This window comes from Lycorma delicatula, chromosome 4, assembly GCF_047948215.1.
Source record: "Lycorma delicatula isolate Av1 chromosome 4, ASM4794821v1, whole genome shotgun sequence".
Lineage (NCBI taxonomy): Eukaryota > Metazoa > Arthropoda > Insecta > Hemiptera > Fulgoridae > Lycorma > Lycorma delicatula.
Window position 1 is genome coordinate 120,751,101 of NC_134458.1, and position 15,350 is coordinate 120,766,450.

General features: G+C 27.6%; 1 protein-coding gene across 6 annotated transcripts in view; it reads right to left on the bottom strand.

Moving 5' to 3' along the window:
• The window catches only part of LOC142323826 (protein-tyrosine sulfotransferase-like), a 1,177,394-nt gene that overhangs the window by 538,479 nt on the left and 623,565 nt on the right, over positions 1-15,350 (bottom strand). The window lies entirely within an intron of this gene.

Below are 15,350 nucleotides of genomic sequence, written 5' to 3' on the forward strand. Positions count from 1 at the left end.
ATTCATCCTCTGAAGTAATACCTTACGGTAGTTCCGGAGGCTAAACAGAAAAAGAGAGGATTATTTTCCTTACCGGTATTCAACTTTACTATGGTCAACAGCAATGTTTATAAATTTACGCTTTTGATTGGAATTGCCTAATAAGACAATTATTTCTTTTTATTTAATCCTTTTTCTTTTTTTTACAACAGCATTCTTTTTTATATTACAAATACTGTTAGATATCTTAAATCGTTTCGAAAGTTTTGTTAATTTATCAAATAATATTTTTTTCTTTTATTATACATTTTTTATCATTTATTTATTTCCTTATATAAATATCTCTTCTGTGTCTACTGATGATGATAGTTTAACAATATATATATATATATATATATATAGATCTTTTATTCAGATCAGTATACATTAATATATCATAAAGATGACGTCATTATTTTAAAAATTATTAATATACCACCATAATGTAGATTATGAGGTAAAAGATTGATGCTATTAAATTAATATTAATTTTTAAACACATACTAAGGTAAAAAGAAACATTAAAATATTAAATATCAAAATAAAGAAAAATAATTCACAATTAAGAAGGTATTATTGAAAATAATTTGAGCAGATATTTATGTACACATTAAACGGTATGCAGAAAATTCAGAAGTTTTGTTTTTTATTTTATATTATTTAAAAATTCATCTACACATTAATTTTTTTATATAAAAGAAAGTCTTTTAATTGTATTTTAAATGAACTAATGGGAGGTAATCACTTAAATTCAAATTTTAACTAAAATTTTTGTAAACGGGTTTTTAACCTTTACTAATTCTACCGTTTTGTATAGATTTTTTTTGTACTAATATGGAAAAAAGTAAGGCCTTTGTAATTAAAGTAAACCTTTCACTGAAGTAATTTTAAAAAATTCAGTAAAGACAATTCTCTCAATTCTTATATTTTTTTAATTACATTACTGACATATTTTTAATTAATGTGACAAAAATTATTAAAACTACGTTGACCAGATGGCTTACAGCACCTTCCATTAAAAAATTTTAACTTCTTAAAATGATTTTAGTAGTATAAACTTTTACAAGAGTCTAACATAAAAAGTTTCAAATTAATATTTTTTAAAATGGTAATTTTAAAATTGTCTGATTCATGTTAAAGTTATTTTACACAACAATTAAAAAATGAAGATTTCTAACAAAAAGAACAACAGTATTCTTAAGGAATTTAATTAAAAAATTTAACATTTAAAAATAAAAATAAATAATTCAATTAATATAAAAATGATTTATACCTACACTAAAAATATATGCAATCTAAATTTATGTTATCATAAAAAATAAACCTATAAATGTTATGTTTTTTTAAAATAAATAGCAAACAGTTTTTTTTCAGATTTAGATAGAAAATTTTAAGAAAAGAAAAATAATTATATCTACCATATAAAGGTTTTTTTAAATCGGCAAAGGTTCTACTTTTAAACATTTTTTTAAATTTTATTTTCTTTAAATATAAAAATTTAAAGAAAAGAAGAAAAATGATGAAACTGGTCAAACTTGTTTCATTTATTATTTTTTTTTTTTTTTTAAAGACAATGAACAAAATAAGAAGTATTTAATCGTCGTCAATAAATTAGCAAAATTTTTCAAATAATTTAAAAAATAAATTATACGTATTTTAAAATATTTAAATGCATACAAACATATAATCATTATATATTTATTTCATATGATATTTCATTCATTAGATTAATAAAGAGATAATACAAAAAGTTTCCAGTTTCAAAAGAGCCGCATTTGTTTTCAATGTCTAAAAAATTTTGTCAACATAATATTATGTTATTATAAGTAAATTGAAGAGGTTTTGATAATTGGCAATTTTGTAAAATTACCTGCATAAAACCAAATTTATACGTCCACAAAAACGACTACGTTGATAAAACAAGCAGATATAGTAAACAAATTATTTAAAACGCTTTTATAATTATTTCTTTTTACATGGTAAATTATTTGAAAACTACAAGAAAATTTGTGGAAATTTTCCAAAATAATCGGTGAAAAACCAATAATATAAATTTATAAAACAGTCAGTGGAATTTAGAATGCATAACAGCTAGAATGTTTACATGGCATTATTTTTAATTTTTTTGATATAATATCATCCAGAATAATATATTGCGTGCTCGTATAGTAAGTAGAATTTTTGAAAGCGTAGTTTTGGTCGAAAGAGATATTTTAGACGATTGGTGAGGGGTGGATTAGGGAACTATATTTTTACAGCACCAGAGTGTAACAAACATAAGCATGCGTTCACCTGAATGACTGCGTGCTATATCTTTCTACAAGCAGCAGAATCTCTCCTCACCCTATTTACTTTCACTATACCTGCTCATCAACACATTACAAAAGGCAAGAAAATGAACTACTACGCGTCATCAACTACTACTTACGGCGCTAAAAATTGATATTTTGGTTTGAAATTTCTCGAAGAAAAAAGATTTCTTTCTTCACAAAAAAAAATTTTTACAATTAATAAGAAATTATAATGAAATTTTGTAGACTTGTTAGGAACTAATAAGCGAGAATGCTGATTATAGCAAAATGACGCTACAACCCCTCTTTAATTTCACTATCGTATAGGGGTATTTTTCAATAACTGTATGAATTTCCCGCAGCCTATGGCTTCTCTTTTTTCGAACCTCTGAACTCCAGATTATCGTTATTTGTAGAGTCCTTTCTTAGATAATATTTTCAGTAACAATACAGTATAACGGCTGAATTCTAGTCGGATTTGCCATCTTTAACAAGCTACATAATTAATTTTTATTATATTATATAGTCAGGATATTTTTTAATTGTGATTTGCTAGGGGTTAGGAGACTTAGTTTTACCTGATACGTACTACACCACATAAAGGAATCCTTGTGCCTTTCTTTATTTTTCTTGTTTAGCCTCTGGGAATTACCGTTCAGGTATTACTTCAGAGGATGAATGAGGATAATATGTATGAGTGTAAATGAAGTGTAGTCTTGTAGTCTTGGTTTGACCATTCCTGAGAAGTGTGGTTAATTGAAACCCAACCACCAAAGAACACCGGTATCCACGATCTAGTATTCAAATCCGTATAGAAGTAACTCCCTTTATTAGGACTTGAACGCTAGAACTCTCGACTTCCAAATCAGCTGATTTGAAAAGACGCGTTCATCACTAGACCAACCCGGTGGGTTGAACCTTGTACCTGTCTACAGGCAACCTACCCACCACTAGATAAGATCAAAGAATTTTTCTACCACTAGATAACACCAAAGAGATCGCTGTACTTACATCGGCACAGCAATCCTTAGTGTTCAAGATCTAATAGGGTAATATTTACATCCATCAAACCGATTATGAGGGAGATAAGTTAACAGACCGAGTGTAACAAAAAGAGGTAGATGATGAGAAGAGGCGATTTAATCTTGGAGGAACCGTAATATGTAGAACGAGAAAAACAACCTCGTCATCAAAAGAAAAGATAATATTCCAACCAGAAATCGGGTGTTTACTCCGTCCATAATCTGTGGAAACATAAAGAAATTTTTTTACAAACAGAACTAACCATAAAATGATCATCAAATCTGCGTTGCTAAACCTAAATATTAGCAGTAGCAAAAATTCCTTTACTTCCAGGACTTAAAAAAAAAATTAGAGAATAGGTAAAAGATTCTTCCTAAAAGAATAAACTATATGGCATTAATTATTTTCAAAATCAGAAATAAAATAAATGAGAACTAATTAATTATCAGCTTGTATATTACAATATTACTAAAAGAATCAACAGAAAAAATAAAAAAATTCTTGTGCATTTCTGCGCTAGACCAACTTTTCGTTTTTTTTTTGTATAATTTTTTCCCCAATTAATATACATAACATAAATTAAATGAGAAAATTAATAGCGGTAATTTTTTATATTTTTTATTTAATATTAAAATATATTTTCTATTTATAAGAAAATTAAATTATTATAACCATAATTTGATGAAATAATTAAAAATAACGAAAACACCCTACATACAAGTATTAATTTTAAATTCACTCACCACTGTGACTCACAGCATAAGCGCGTATGAAAAATACACGTATAAAAAGTCAACATAACCTCAAACTGAGGTTGGCAACATAATTTCAAATGTTACCAAAATAAGTTTTATCCCTTTTAATTAATAGGGATTATGTTCTTATGTTCACCTCAAACTGAGGTTATGTCGTCTGGTGTCTCCGTTAAATTGAGCGTAACTAAGGAACGACTAAACCAATCTTCATAAAATTTTCACATTCAATACCTTAGATACACTAGTACATTTTATCTAAATTTCAGTGAAATCGATCAAGTAGTTTTGAAGATTTTGGCTTCAAAATTTCAACATTTTTTGGATCAAATTTTCCCATGCACAACTTCAGATACACTACTATAGCATACATAAATTTCAATGAAATTTATCTAGTAGTTTTGAAGATTTTCAATCCACAAATATACACAGGCGTATGTATATATATACACACATATGGTATATAATGGTATTTTCGTATTCCTCGTACATAAAGAAAATTCAATTTCGTCCAGCAATCCCACCGTCCAACCGAAAGTAATACCGTACTATTATTCCTTGAAAAGTCAGTAAAAACAATTAAAACCAACTCGTCAGTAATAAAATATTATTAAGAACAATCCAAATAACGTCTTTTAATTATTAATTCGTGTAGCTTTTTTGTATTTTTAATTTATTTTCTTTTTGTAGGTTATGGTTTTTTTTATTAATTTCATTATAACCACCGATGATGATTGTTTAATATTCAAAATATCTACTTAGTTATAAATTTTTACTTTCTATATACAAACGTATCACAAAAAATACACCCATCATTCTATTATTTTATTTTATTCCAAAAGTTCTAAACAAAAAAGTGATAATTTTATAGGATAATAATTTTAAAACAACAGAGTAAGGATATCATCGTCTCAAGTTTCATTTACTTACATTTTTATACGATAAAACTTAGCCATAAATTAAAACGGAAAAAAATTATAAGTTTTAAAGAAGTACTAATATAATTCTGTAACAAACATTTAATTTATTTGATGCAATAGACGGATATAAATTAAAAAGATAAGGGCAACTTTATTACATAATTTATAGATATATAATAAATTTACCTTTTATATATCTTATATTTGAATTTTATGTTCGGATATTAAATGAAATATACATACATCAGGACAAGATGTTTAAGTCTTATTACAAAAAACTGGATAGACTAAAATGTAAATTTTCTAACATAAATATTGAAAAAAAAAAAATAGATGATTTTAGCTTATAGATAAGAAATAGTCTACCTAATAAAACTTTCATCATTTTAGAATAAAAATTATTATTAAAAAAAAAAAAAAATGGGAGGGGAGAAATGTTAATATGAATCCATAAACAACATAAGAAAAATAATTAATTTTTTATAAGTAAACAGGGTAATAATAATTTAAAAAGTTGTAAAAAAATAGATAGATATATTGCTTTTATGTTAAGACATGTATTAGTATTAGCATATGTTTTTACAAAGAGGTCCATTATAACAAATATACATCACAGACTATCTGTATACATTATAACTCATTGGAAGTTCATCACGGTGGGAGTTAGTTATGACATCATCAAAAGCAATGAACTAAAGTGCCAAGATGGCAAAGCGATATAACGTTGAAAATAGATGAAGCAAGGGGGTGGGGTGGGGTAATATTAGTACAGAAGCTTAAAAGGAAACGATAAAGGTACGGTTGGAAGAAGACAGAAAATGTATGTGAGAAAGAGAGAGAGAGAAAAGATGAAAGATGAAGGAACAAACGAGTCTTGCAATAAAGTTTAATGAATATTGTGTAACTGGATTACATTATCTACACCTATGTACTAACAACACTTTATTCCCTACAGCCTGTACTGCATAGCCCTACTACAATAAATACTGAAATGTATTATCAAAAAAGAAAACATAAAAATAAATAATTCATCTAGCGCATTACAACCGTGCCATTTCAATTTAGTCCCTCTCCTTACCGATAAAAAAAAAGATATGTGATAAAAAAAAAAAAACTACCCTAAAATAAATTTTCCCACTAACTTTATATTACATTAAAGATAAACCTAACAATCTACGATACGATAAAACATCATTAACCTTGGTTACAGTACAGTGTAATACAAATCTAAAGGCGACTATTAAGTATAGCCAATATGGAGTAAGAGCTCTGTAGACATTGTCAACATACATATCCGCTCACGCACATTATATGCAGCCTTCTTTGTCCAGTAGATCAGTAAATTATATTCGTAACTATTAATTTCAGATCAATTTCGCGGAGGTAACACTTAAATTATATATTCAAATTTCCTTCACTAAAATCTTTATACTTTTACTTTCCCGGCGAATATAGCTAGAATAGGATAGATTATGTTGATCATGTCAAAGAATGAGGTATCGGGTTTTTCTGCAAATCTTTATGTTGTTGGGTCCAACTAGTTCATCAAGGCAAAAAAAAAAAAAAAAAAAAAAACATCTGTATGTATGTATGTATGTAAAAAGTGTAATTTTTTAATTTTGTATTTAATATTACAATGTCTGATAAAGAAAATTAAAAAAATTGGTTACAATATAAGTTTCCTAATTGTTTTAGTACATTTTTGTTATCGTTTTATAAAAAGTTTAAATTGTTTAATTGTTTAATTATAAAAATAAAAGTCACTCCCATGAAGTTTGAAAAATGTAAAAGCTGTGGAAGGTGTTATATGACTTGACCGGAGTGGCCGGGAAAGACAATGCAAGTAAAATTAATTTATTTTTATACTTTAACAATGAAAGTAAATAATAATTAAACTTACTACTCATATTTCTTGAGAGGTTTTGTAGGCAAAGATAAGCAATGAAATTTTATTTTTCAATAAAAAACTTTTATTGAAAAATAAAATATTAAAAAATTTGATAAAAGTTGTTATACAATTACCTAGCACTGGTTATTTATTCTTATATAACGGACAAATAATAATATATGAAAAAAAGTTTTAAAAATTGAAAAAATCAATTTTTTTCTGCTCCCCCACCTCCGAAAAAAATTTGATCTCCTTAAATTTATTACATAAGTGAAAGAAAGTAAACATAAAACTCCACTGAAAAATTTACGACCAATAAAAATTTACCTAAACTTATTTTTTGAAGGGGGGAGGGGGTAAATTATGAGAAATTTTATTGTAATATTTATTATAAAACTTTAAATAAACTAAAAAATAGTTTGGAAAAAATTCAAAAAAATCGATATTTTTAAACTTTGATCGGTTACCCCACCACCAATATTGCCCCTAAGGTTTTTTTTTTGGGGGAGCCTTCTGCACTACCACTTTACCTAAAAAAGCATTTTAAAAATCCTGTAAAAAAATATGTAATAAATAAAAAGATAGCTTTTTTCGATTTCTGGGGAAGGGGGAGAATTTAGGGGAAATTTGTTTTTTTAAATTATAAAATAACGATGTAGGCCTGTGTTGAGGTTAGTGGAGTTATGTTCACAAATTTTTGAGAAAATTGACCCCAAAAAAACTACCTGCCCTATCCCGTGGAGATAATGACCCCAAACGTTTACCAACAAATTGCCCCCATACACGAATCTGTGCCAAATTTGATTAAAATCGGTTTTTCAGTCAAAAGTTACTAAGCTACAAACACATAGCACACATACATATGGATATTATCCCTCATTTTTTGTTTTTTGAGGTCCCTGGGCCATGAAACGTAAAAAAATGCACAAAAAACCATATCCCATTTTCTGACTGATTACCATACTTTCTTACTTGCAGCATAGATCTAGAGCTATCATGCCAGGAAAGTAAAATTCTATTAATATTAAAAATATCTAAAAAATTCAATAGAAAAAAAGAGGGATTTGCCGTCTGTATCTTTTTGATTATAATAAATAAAATTAATGGAAAAAAAATTTGATGTGGACGTTATATGACTTCCTTGTATGCCTATTAAATTACATGTGCACATTTTTAAAAGTTCATAAAATTTTAATTCATTAATAACTTCTGATTTTTTTCACATTTTTCTTTTATTGTTATTATTGAATTATTATTTATTGTAAAAATTATTTTTACAATTAGAGGTTAATAATTATTAATAAATCGTTAAAATAAATTAATAAAAAAAAAGTTAAAAGAAAGAAGGAAATGAAGTCGGATTCGAACCAATGTGCCTTCCCTTTGTAAGATCCAAATATTTCATTAATTAAAATGTTATTTTGCTATAACTCTGGAAAAAATTAAAATAATTACCACTTATGATGTATCGTTGAAATGTTTCAATCAGGGCTTATTACTGCAGTTAAAAAAAGTTCAAAAACCAAATTATTTTGGAATTTGGGCTTTTTTGGACATTTTGGACATTTTTTGGTCCATTCGATTGCAATTAAAAGGGAATGTTCACAACTAGTTACAGCAGTCCTAAATCCAAAATTTTAACATTCTATGGCTAATCGTTTTTGAGTTAGCGAGATACATACGAACAGACGTCACGCCGAAACTAGTGAAAATGGATTCAGGATGGTCAAAATATATATTACATATATTTTATAATATACTTCACCTGAGGGAGTAAATAAAGAAAATGAATATATAAACTAGACTTGTAACAAATAATACCATTATTGAATTTATCCACTGCAAACTTAATGCATTTATTTGAAATAAATTTTTAGTAGTACACTGCAAATAAAAATGTACGTCCACTGTTTTGTAGTATTATTATGTGTATTTTTAAATACAGAAAAAAACATAAGAAACCTATTGAAATCTGTGATAAAAAAATTTGTTTACTTGAATAATGGTTGATTGTTTCCATTCACATTATTTATATTAAACATAAAATAAATAAAATAGAATCATAGTAACGACAATAAACATAGAATAAAATTTTACTCTAAACATGACAGTTATTCAAATAACTTCTGTTAAAACTGTGTTGCAGACAAAACAACCTTGTAACATTTGCCATATTGTACTACTGATCGACTAATAAATCAACAATGAGTGCATTAAAAATAGCTAAAAAATATCATGAACAATGATTATGAGGCAATGAATAAGGATATCCATTGCAAGCGGACAGACAAGACCAATGCAGAAGTAAATCTACTGACTGTTCAACAGTAAGACAGAAATGGAACGTAACCTTGGGCAGACCAGACAAGACAAGCATTTTGTAGTGTAAAATGCTTACTAATTTAGTTCGCTTAAGGTTTGGATCCGATGAACATGTCTAATTCTTCCGATTAGTGGAATGACATTCTTATGGAAAATATTGATTACCATCTTAAAATAAAAAGAATATTTTGGATTCATAGTCTGTGGCAGGACCATAGAAATGGCAAATACAACAGCTTGTGCTTACAGTTAAGAGAATACTCGAAAAATTTAAACAGTAATAGAACGGATATAAAAACGTTTGTATATATTCTCCAAGCTATTGAAAACCATTTAAAACGATCATCATCAAACTTCAAAAAATGTATTATCCTACAGAAAAGCTTATCGTCATGTCTAAAAATAAACTGACAACTGATTTTTACTGTTATAACGACCAGCGATCTGATAAAAAAAAAACTCGTTTACTAGTTGACATAAGACGAGACCGGTTTAACTAGAATACTCTGACAGTACAGCATGGGTTTGTTATTTATAATGCTTGATGACGTATAACTGAACTAGTCCTGTCTGGTCTGTCCGCTTTAAATGGAACTGTACTCTAACGCGTCACATAGCGTTCCAAACAGATGACAACGTCAACTGTTGTTGACGCTAAAAATGCTTTAGAGATGCCGTGATCTAAAAATTAAGTTGAAATCAAGCCCTACCTCCATCGGCCGTTAGATTTGATAATGAGTATAATAATAGCAATAATATATGATTCTAGTTCTAATAATATATAGTTCTAATAAAAAAAAAAATCACTTCAGAAAATAAGATTAATCCTATAGTACATCTAAGCTCTGATAATTGACGAAAGTAACACTTACATAGGTAAGAAGGACACAACAACTTGTGTCTTTACATGATGACGGCACGAATGGGGAAGACATTGTATCCGCTAATGTTATTTATTGACAGCAATTCTGAATGCTGTTAGGCACACAGTACATATATTATCAGTAAAATTACAGGATTAATTTTATTTACTCATTAATAATAAGCTTAAGTATCATGTATACAATCAATATGTTTACTTAATGCTGTAATACATTTATATATATATATATATATATATATACATATATTTTAATTTAATAATATGCTAACATGTAATGTATGTACGAAAAATATTTTTAAATAATAAGTGCGTCAAAGCATTTAATTCTGAATCATGCAACTATAACGAAAAACAATCACTGTATTGAGATAGATAGCGATAAGCGAAAAACTAAATTGCGTTAGCCTGTACGTTTGTTTACAACTACTATAAACTTAACTGTAGTCTGCCATGTGTTTGTTTACAACCACTATAAAGTTGACTGAGGTCTGCTTAAATATTATCATTTTAAGCTAAGAATTATTCTAGTCTTTTTCAAACAAATTTCGAAAAAATGTTGGTTCTTAACTTGACAGGTATTTTTCTACTTCAAGTATGTAGTTAAACATCACTTTTCAAGATATGATAGAACGACTTCAAAAGGTTCTTTGTTTGCTATTCAGCTGAAAAATGGTTTTCCATTTAACTTACAAAGATTGAAAAAAAAACAAGAAAAATATTTCATTATTGAAATATATATTTTTTAATACTCCAATTTTTTTATTATTGTGAAAAAATATATACCGTGACATCATTTTGATATTAAAATAATTTTCGGGGAGAGATTAAAAAAAAATGGTAGGGAAACATGGTAAAAATAAAAATTATTCCATTATCAGCTCGTATTCAGTAACACACTCTTTCAAGCTGTTTTTCTTTTTTGCTTTTTGAAAAAGATGGAAAATTTTCGGTTTTATTGAGGTTGGGCTGGCTCTCTGTTTAGTGAGAATATATACATTTTACCTTAAATAAAAAAAGTATATATTGTATTTAAATTTGTTTAAAATATAAATTCAGACGAATTTAAAAAAAAATTGTTTTAAAAAAACGAACTTTCAAAAATAAGTGCACCTTAATTTTGTATTAATTTTTTCTTAAGTTCCAAAGGTAAATATTCTAAACATCTACCCAGATGGTTAACACATTAGTAAGCAACGATATAAGAAACAAAACGTGTAAAACATTCAAATTTACAAGTAATGCTTTTTAGCTTTAAAAAATCTAGTAGTTAAAAAAAAACCAACGTTCTGACTACCACAGGAATTTTTTCTAAAATATATATACAGAGTGTATCACGTAGTTCTCTCGAAATTTCATAACCTATTTTATTTGTGAAAATAATGGAAAAAAATTCATATAAACATATGTGTTTTAAAATACTTCGTTTGCGAGTTACAGCTAATGAAAGACTATACCGGTGAAATGAGATCGTACTGAAATTTTTAGGACGTTAATTAAAGGCAGAATTAGTGATTTCCTATGTTTTTTGACCTGAATAATCTAATAAAAAAGGTCCCAGAACTGTATCTGTAGTAGTTTTTGAGAAATCTAGTTTGAAAACCAATAAACTGGGGTAAAAACCCCATTTTTTATGTTTGATGTGCAATAATTTTGTTAAACGGGTGTAATAAACACATAAAACTTTTAAAGGAAACTTGTACAGAATTTAGTTCTATAAAAAATGTTGTAATTAAGTCGAATAAAACAAAGAAATTATAGAAACATTACACTAGACCAAAGTGCAAGTACTAGTTTGTAATAAATGTTAAAAAATAAACCCCCCGTTTTCAACACATTTCTTGGCACTTCTGTACTGCTTTTATTATTCGTTTTAGTTGGTTGCTCAACCGCATCTAAAATGCGGACAATTAATTCCTCATGGGAATATATTTCTGTTTTGTACACAATATTTTTCATTTATCCCCAGACACAAAAATCTAAAGGTGTCAGATCAGGCGGTCTTGGTGAACAGGAATGTTGACCTCCATGAGCGATCCACCGTTTCATGAGGATTTACTTCTGCCCATGTATGCTCATTGCCTAAGTTGTTGACGACATCTTGAATTAAATTTGCCTCGTCGGTAAACAAACATACTTGTGCAGTTGTCAGTTTGTATTCCACCAATTGCAGAACTCCAAGCGAAGCAGACTCCTGGGTGTAGATGTTGATTGGCTGTTTATGATAAGGATAAAACTTGTTTTGTTTAAGAGTTTTCCAAACCATCGAATGCGAAATTCCGATCTGCTTAGAAAGATGTCGTCTACTGACACCAGGACTGCGCTGAACTGCATCGATAATTTCATAAAAACAGCGTCGTGTTGGAGAGATCTTTCGTAGCCGGTACGAATAAAATGTAGTGAACCTGTTTCCCGAAGATTGCGAAAGGTTTTTTGGGATCTGAAATCTGCGATTCGGAAAACGTATTTCACGTTGAATTGCAGTAGCTGAAGAAGCATTTCTATTACACACATCCAAAATGAATATCATAATGCATTCCTCTGTTATAAGCGAGTTTGACATTACTTCAGTGGCAAATTGATCAAGTTTAAACTAAAATTCACAGAAACCCTTCGCTAATGACAGCAAATTTCACAGTATCTGATAAACTTAATGTACCTTACAGAATGATTTAAACATTTAAACACTAATAGAGTATTACGTATTGTTACTTATCAGCATATTTTATTGCCAAGTTGAAATAATTTTTCAAATAATTTATCGTATTTTTATCATTAATAAAAATATTATCTAAGTAATTTTTATTGATTTATTTTTATTTTCAATTGTTTAATTTCCAGTTTTTTTAATTTTTTAACAGCAAATTTTATTTAAACAAATTTTTCACATCACCAGAAAAGAATTTGATTTTTTTTTTACAATAAATAACTACTTTTCTGACAAATGTAGTAGTACCGTTTCTAAATAAAATTCTAGTTTATTTTAATTTTTCTTTGTTTTATTCAACTTATCTTACAAAATTTTGTTCAGAATTAAATTATCTACTAGTTCGCTTTAAAGTTTTATGCGTTTATTACCCATTTAATAAAGTTATTGTACGTCGAACATAAAAAAAACCCAATTTATTGGTTTAAATAGGGTATTTTACCCCGATTTATTGGTTTTAAAATCAGATTTCTCAAAAACTACTACAGATAAGGTTATGAGATCTATTTTATTCCATTTTTCAAGGCGAAAATCATAACAAGTAACTCTGTCTTTAATTAACTTCCAAAAAATTTCAGTACGACCTCATTTCACCGGGGTAGCTGAAATCCGAGCGAAATCTTTTACTAGCCGTAACTAGCAAACGAAGCAGTTGAGGACAAATGTTTATGTGAATTTTTTCCACTAATTTAATGAGTAGAATAGGTTATAAAAATCCCGGGGAACTTCATGATACACTCTGTAAAAACAGATTTATCGAAATTGGTGCATAAGATAAAAAGTACAACTTGAACATAGACTTAAGAAATACATCCGGATTGAAATGAAAACCTCCTTATGTGTATTTTTGCTTCTTTAAATCAGTAAAATTATAAACAAAATTTCCACATATTTAGTCTTCTGAGTTAAGATACTTGTAATATCTTGGCCATTGTTAAATTTAGTTTACAAAAATTCAAATATCAATATTTAGAGCTATTTGAGGAAAGTATTCTTTTATAAAAAAAAAAGAAAAAATATACCTCTGATTTATGTGATGAAGGCTAAAAACTAATCTCAATCTGATAAAGTCCATTTATAATTTATTTTTTATTTTCAAATTAGTGTTAAAAATTTACAAAAAATTGGCAGAACTCCTACATTGTGGGTGTTGATGAATTATGCAGCGGTTACCCGTAAATGTTTAGATTAATTTAGAATAATAAATAAAAATTCTAGTACCACCTTATATACAATAGTACAAGAGAGTGCTTTCCCACACAAAGCATCATGTAGAGTGATATAGCATCACTAATAATAATTTGTGTAAAGCATTACTAATAGTGATTGATGCTTTACATAAACATTACTCCCTCAGTACTAATCAGTTAAATATCTTCATCGATGAGGTTGTAAACTTAATAATACGTTTCATAATTAATTAAATAATTTACATGTGGTTTTATATTATTTTCATATCACTTTTCGATTAACATTTACATACAATTCGATTTCCCTTGTTTGATCATTTTTAAATATAACTTGAATTTACGCCCTTGTAAAAGGCACAAAAAATTCCATATTTTTAGAGTTTCTGACTTGTTAAAAATAACCTTATCTCAATTTTTTTGTTTTGAAATGTTTTTAAAATATAAAATTAAATATTTATATAGTAAATAACTCGTTTCTGCTTTATATTTTTTGATAGATCATTTATAAATATACTGAAGTATCAGAATTATTTTTTTCTTATTTTCACTTTCTTTTTATTAAACCAAATTAAAACCCACATTATCTAATATATAAATACGAAAGTTTGTGACGGGTTCTGTCTGTCTGTCCATTTGCAACAGCATCACGCAAGAACATCAACCAACCGACTGCTTTCACATTTTTAGGATACATTTGTGTTATCCCAGTGAAAGTTTTAAGCCATAGATTGAGGCCCTAGTCCTCTCGTCAAAAGTTTATTTACTAAGTTGCAACTATTCTCTCTATTGTAATTTAGTTTCTTTTTCAGGTATTTATAACATTTTTATACTTTAATTGCTATTTATCGGTATTATTCTCAAAACCATGATGATAACGAACACAGCGGAGGTCTAGACGGTCGGGTGAGCGAAGCGAGCCCCGACGGGCTAGTAATATTGTTCATTCATTTATTTTTTTTGTAAATAAAGATACATTTTTATTATATACAAATATTATTTATAAAGTTAAAGTTCTGTTATCCGTCGAGGCCACGGTCCCGATTTCTGATAGTTCCTTATACTAAAGTTGTAGGATTAGGACTGTCTTAATTAAATCCTATATTTTTAATAATTAAATAGAATCGTATATTTCTGCAGAAAGGCTACAGAAAAATAAAATCGAATCTTATTATGAAGTCTTATTATGAAAAGAGTAAGTAACTTCAAAATTATAAGAAAGTTTACAACATTATTACTATAATTTATAAACTATAAGCTTATATTAGAAATTTTCTTACGTTCATTCTACAAAACAACAACGTATATTACATTTTATAAGATCTAATTACAAAATGCAGTAACCATTTATTTCAAAATGCA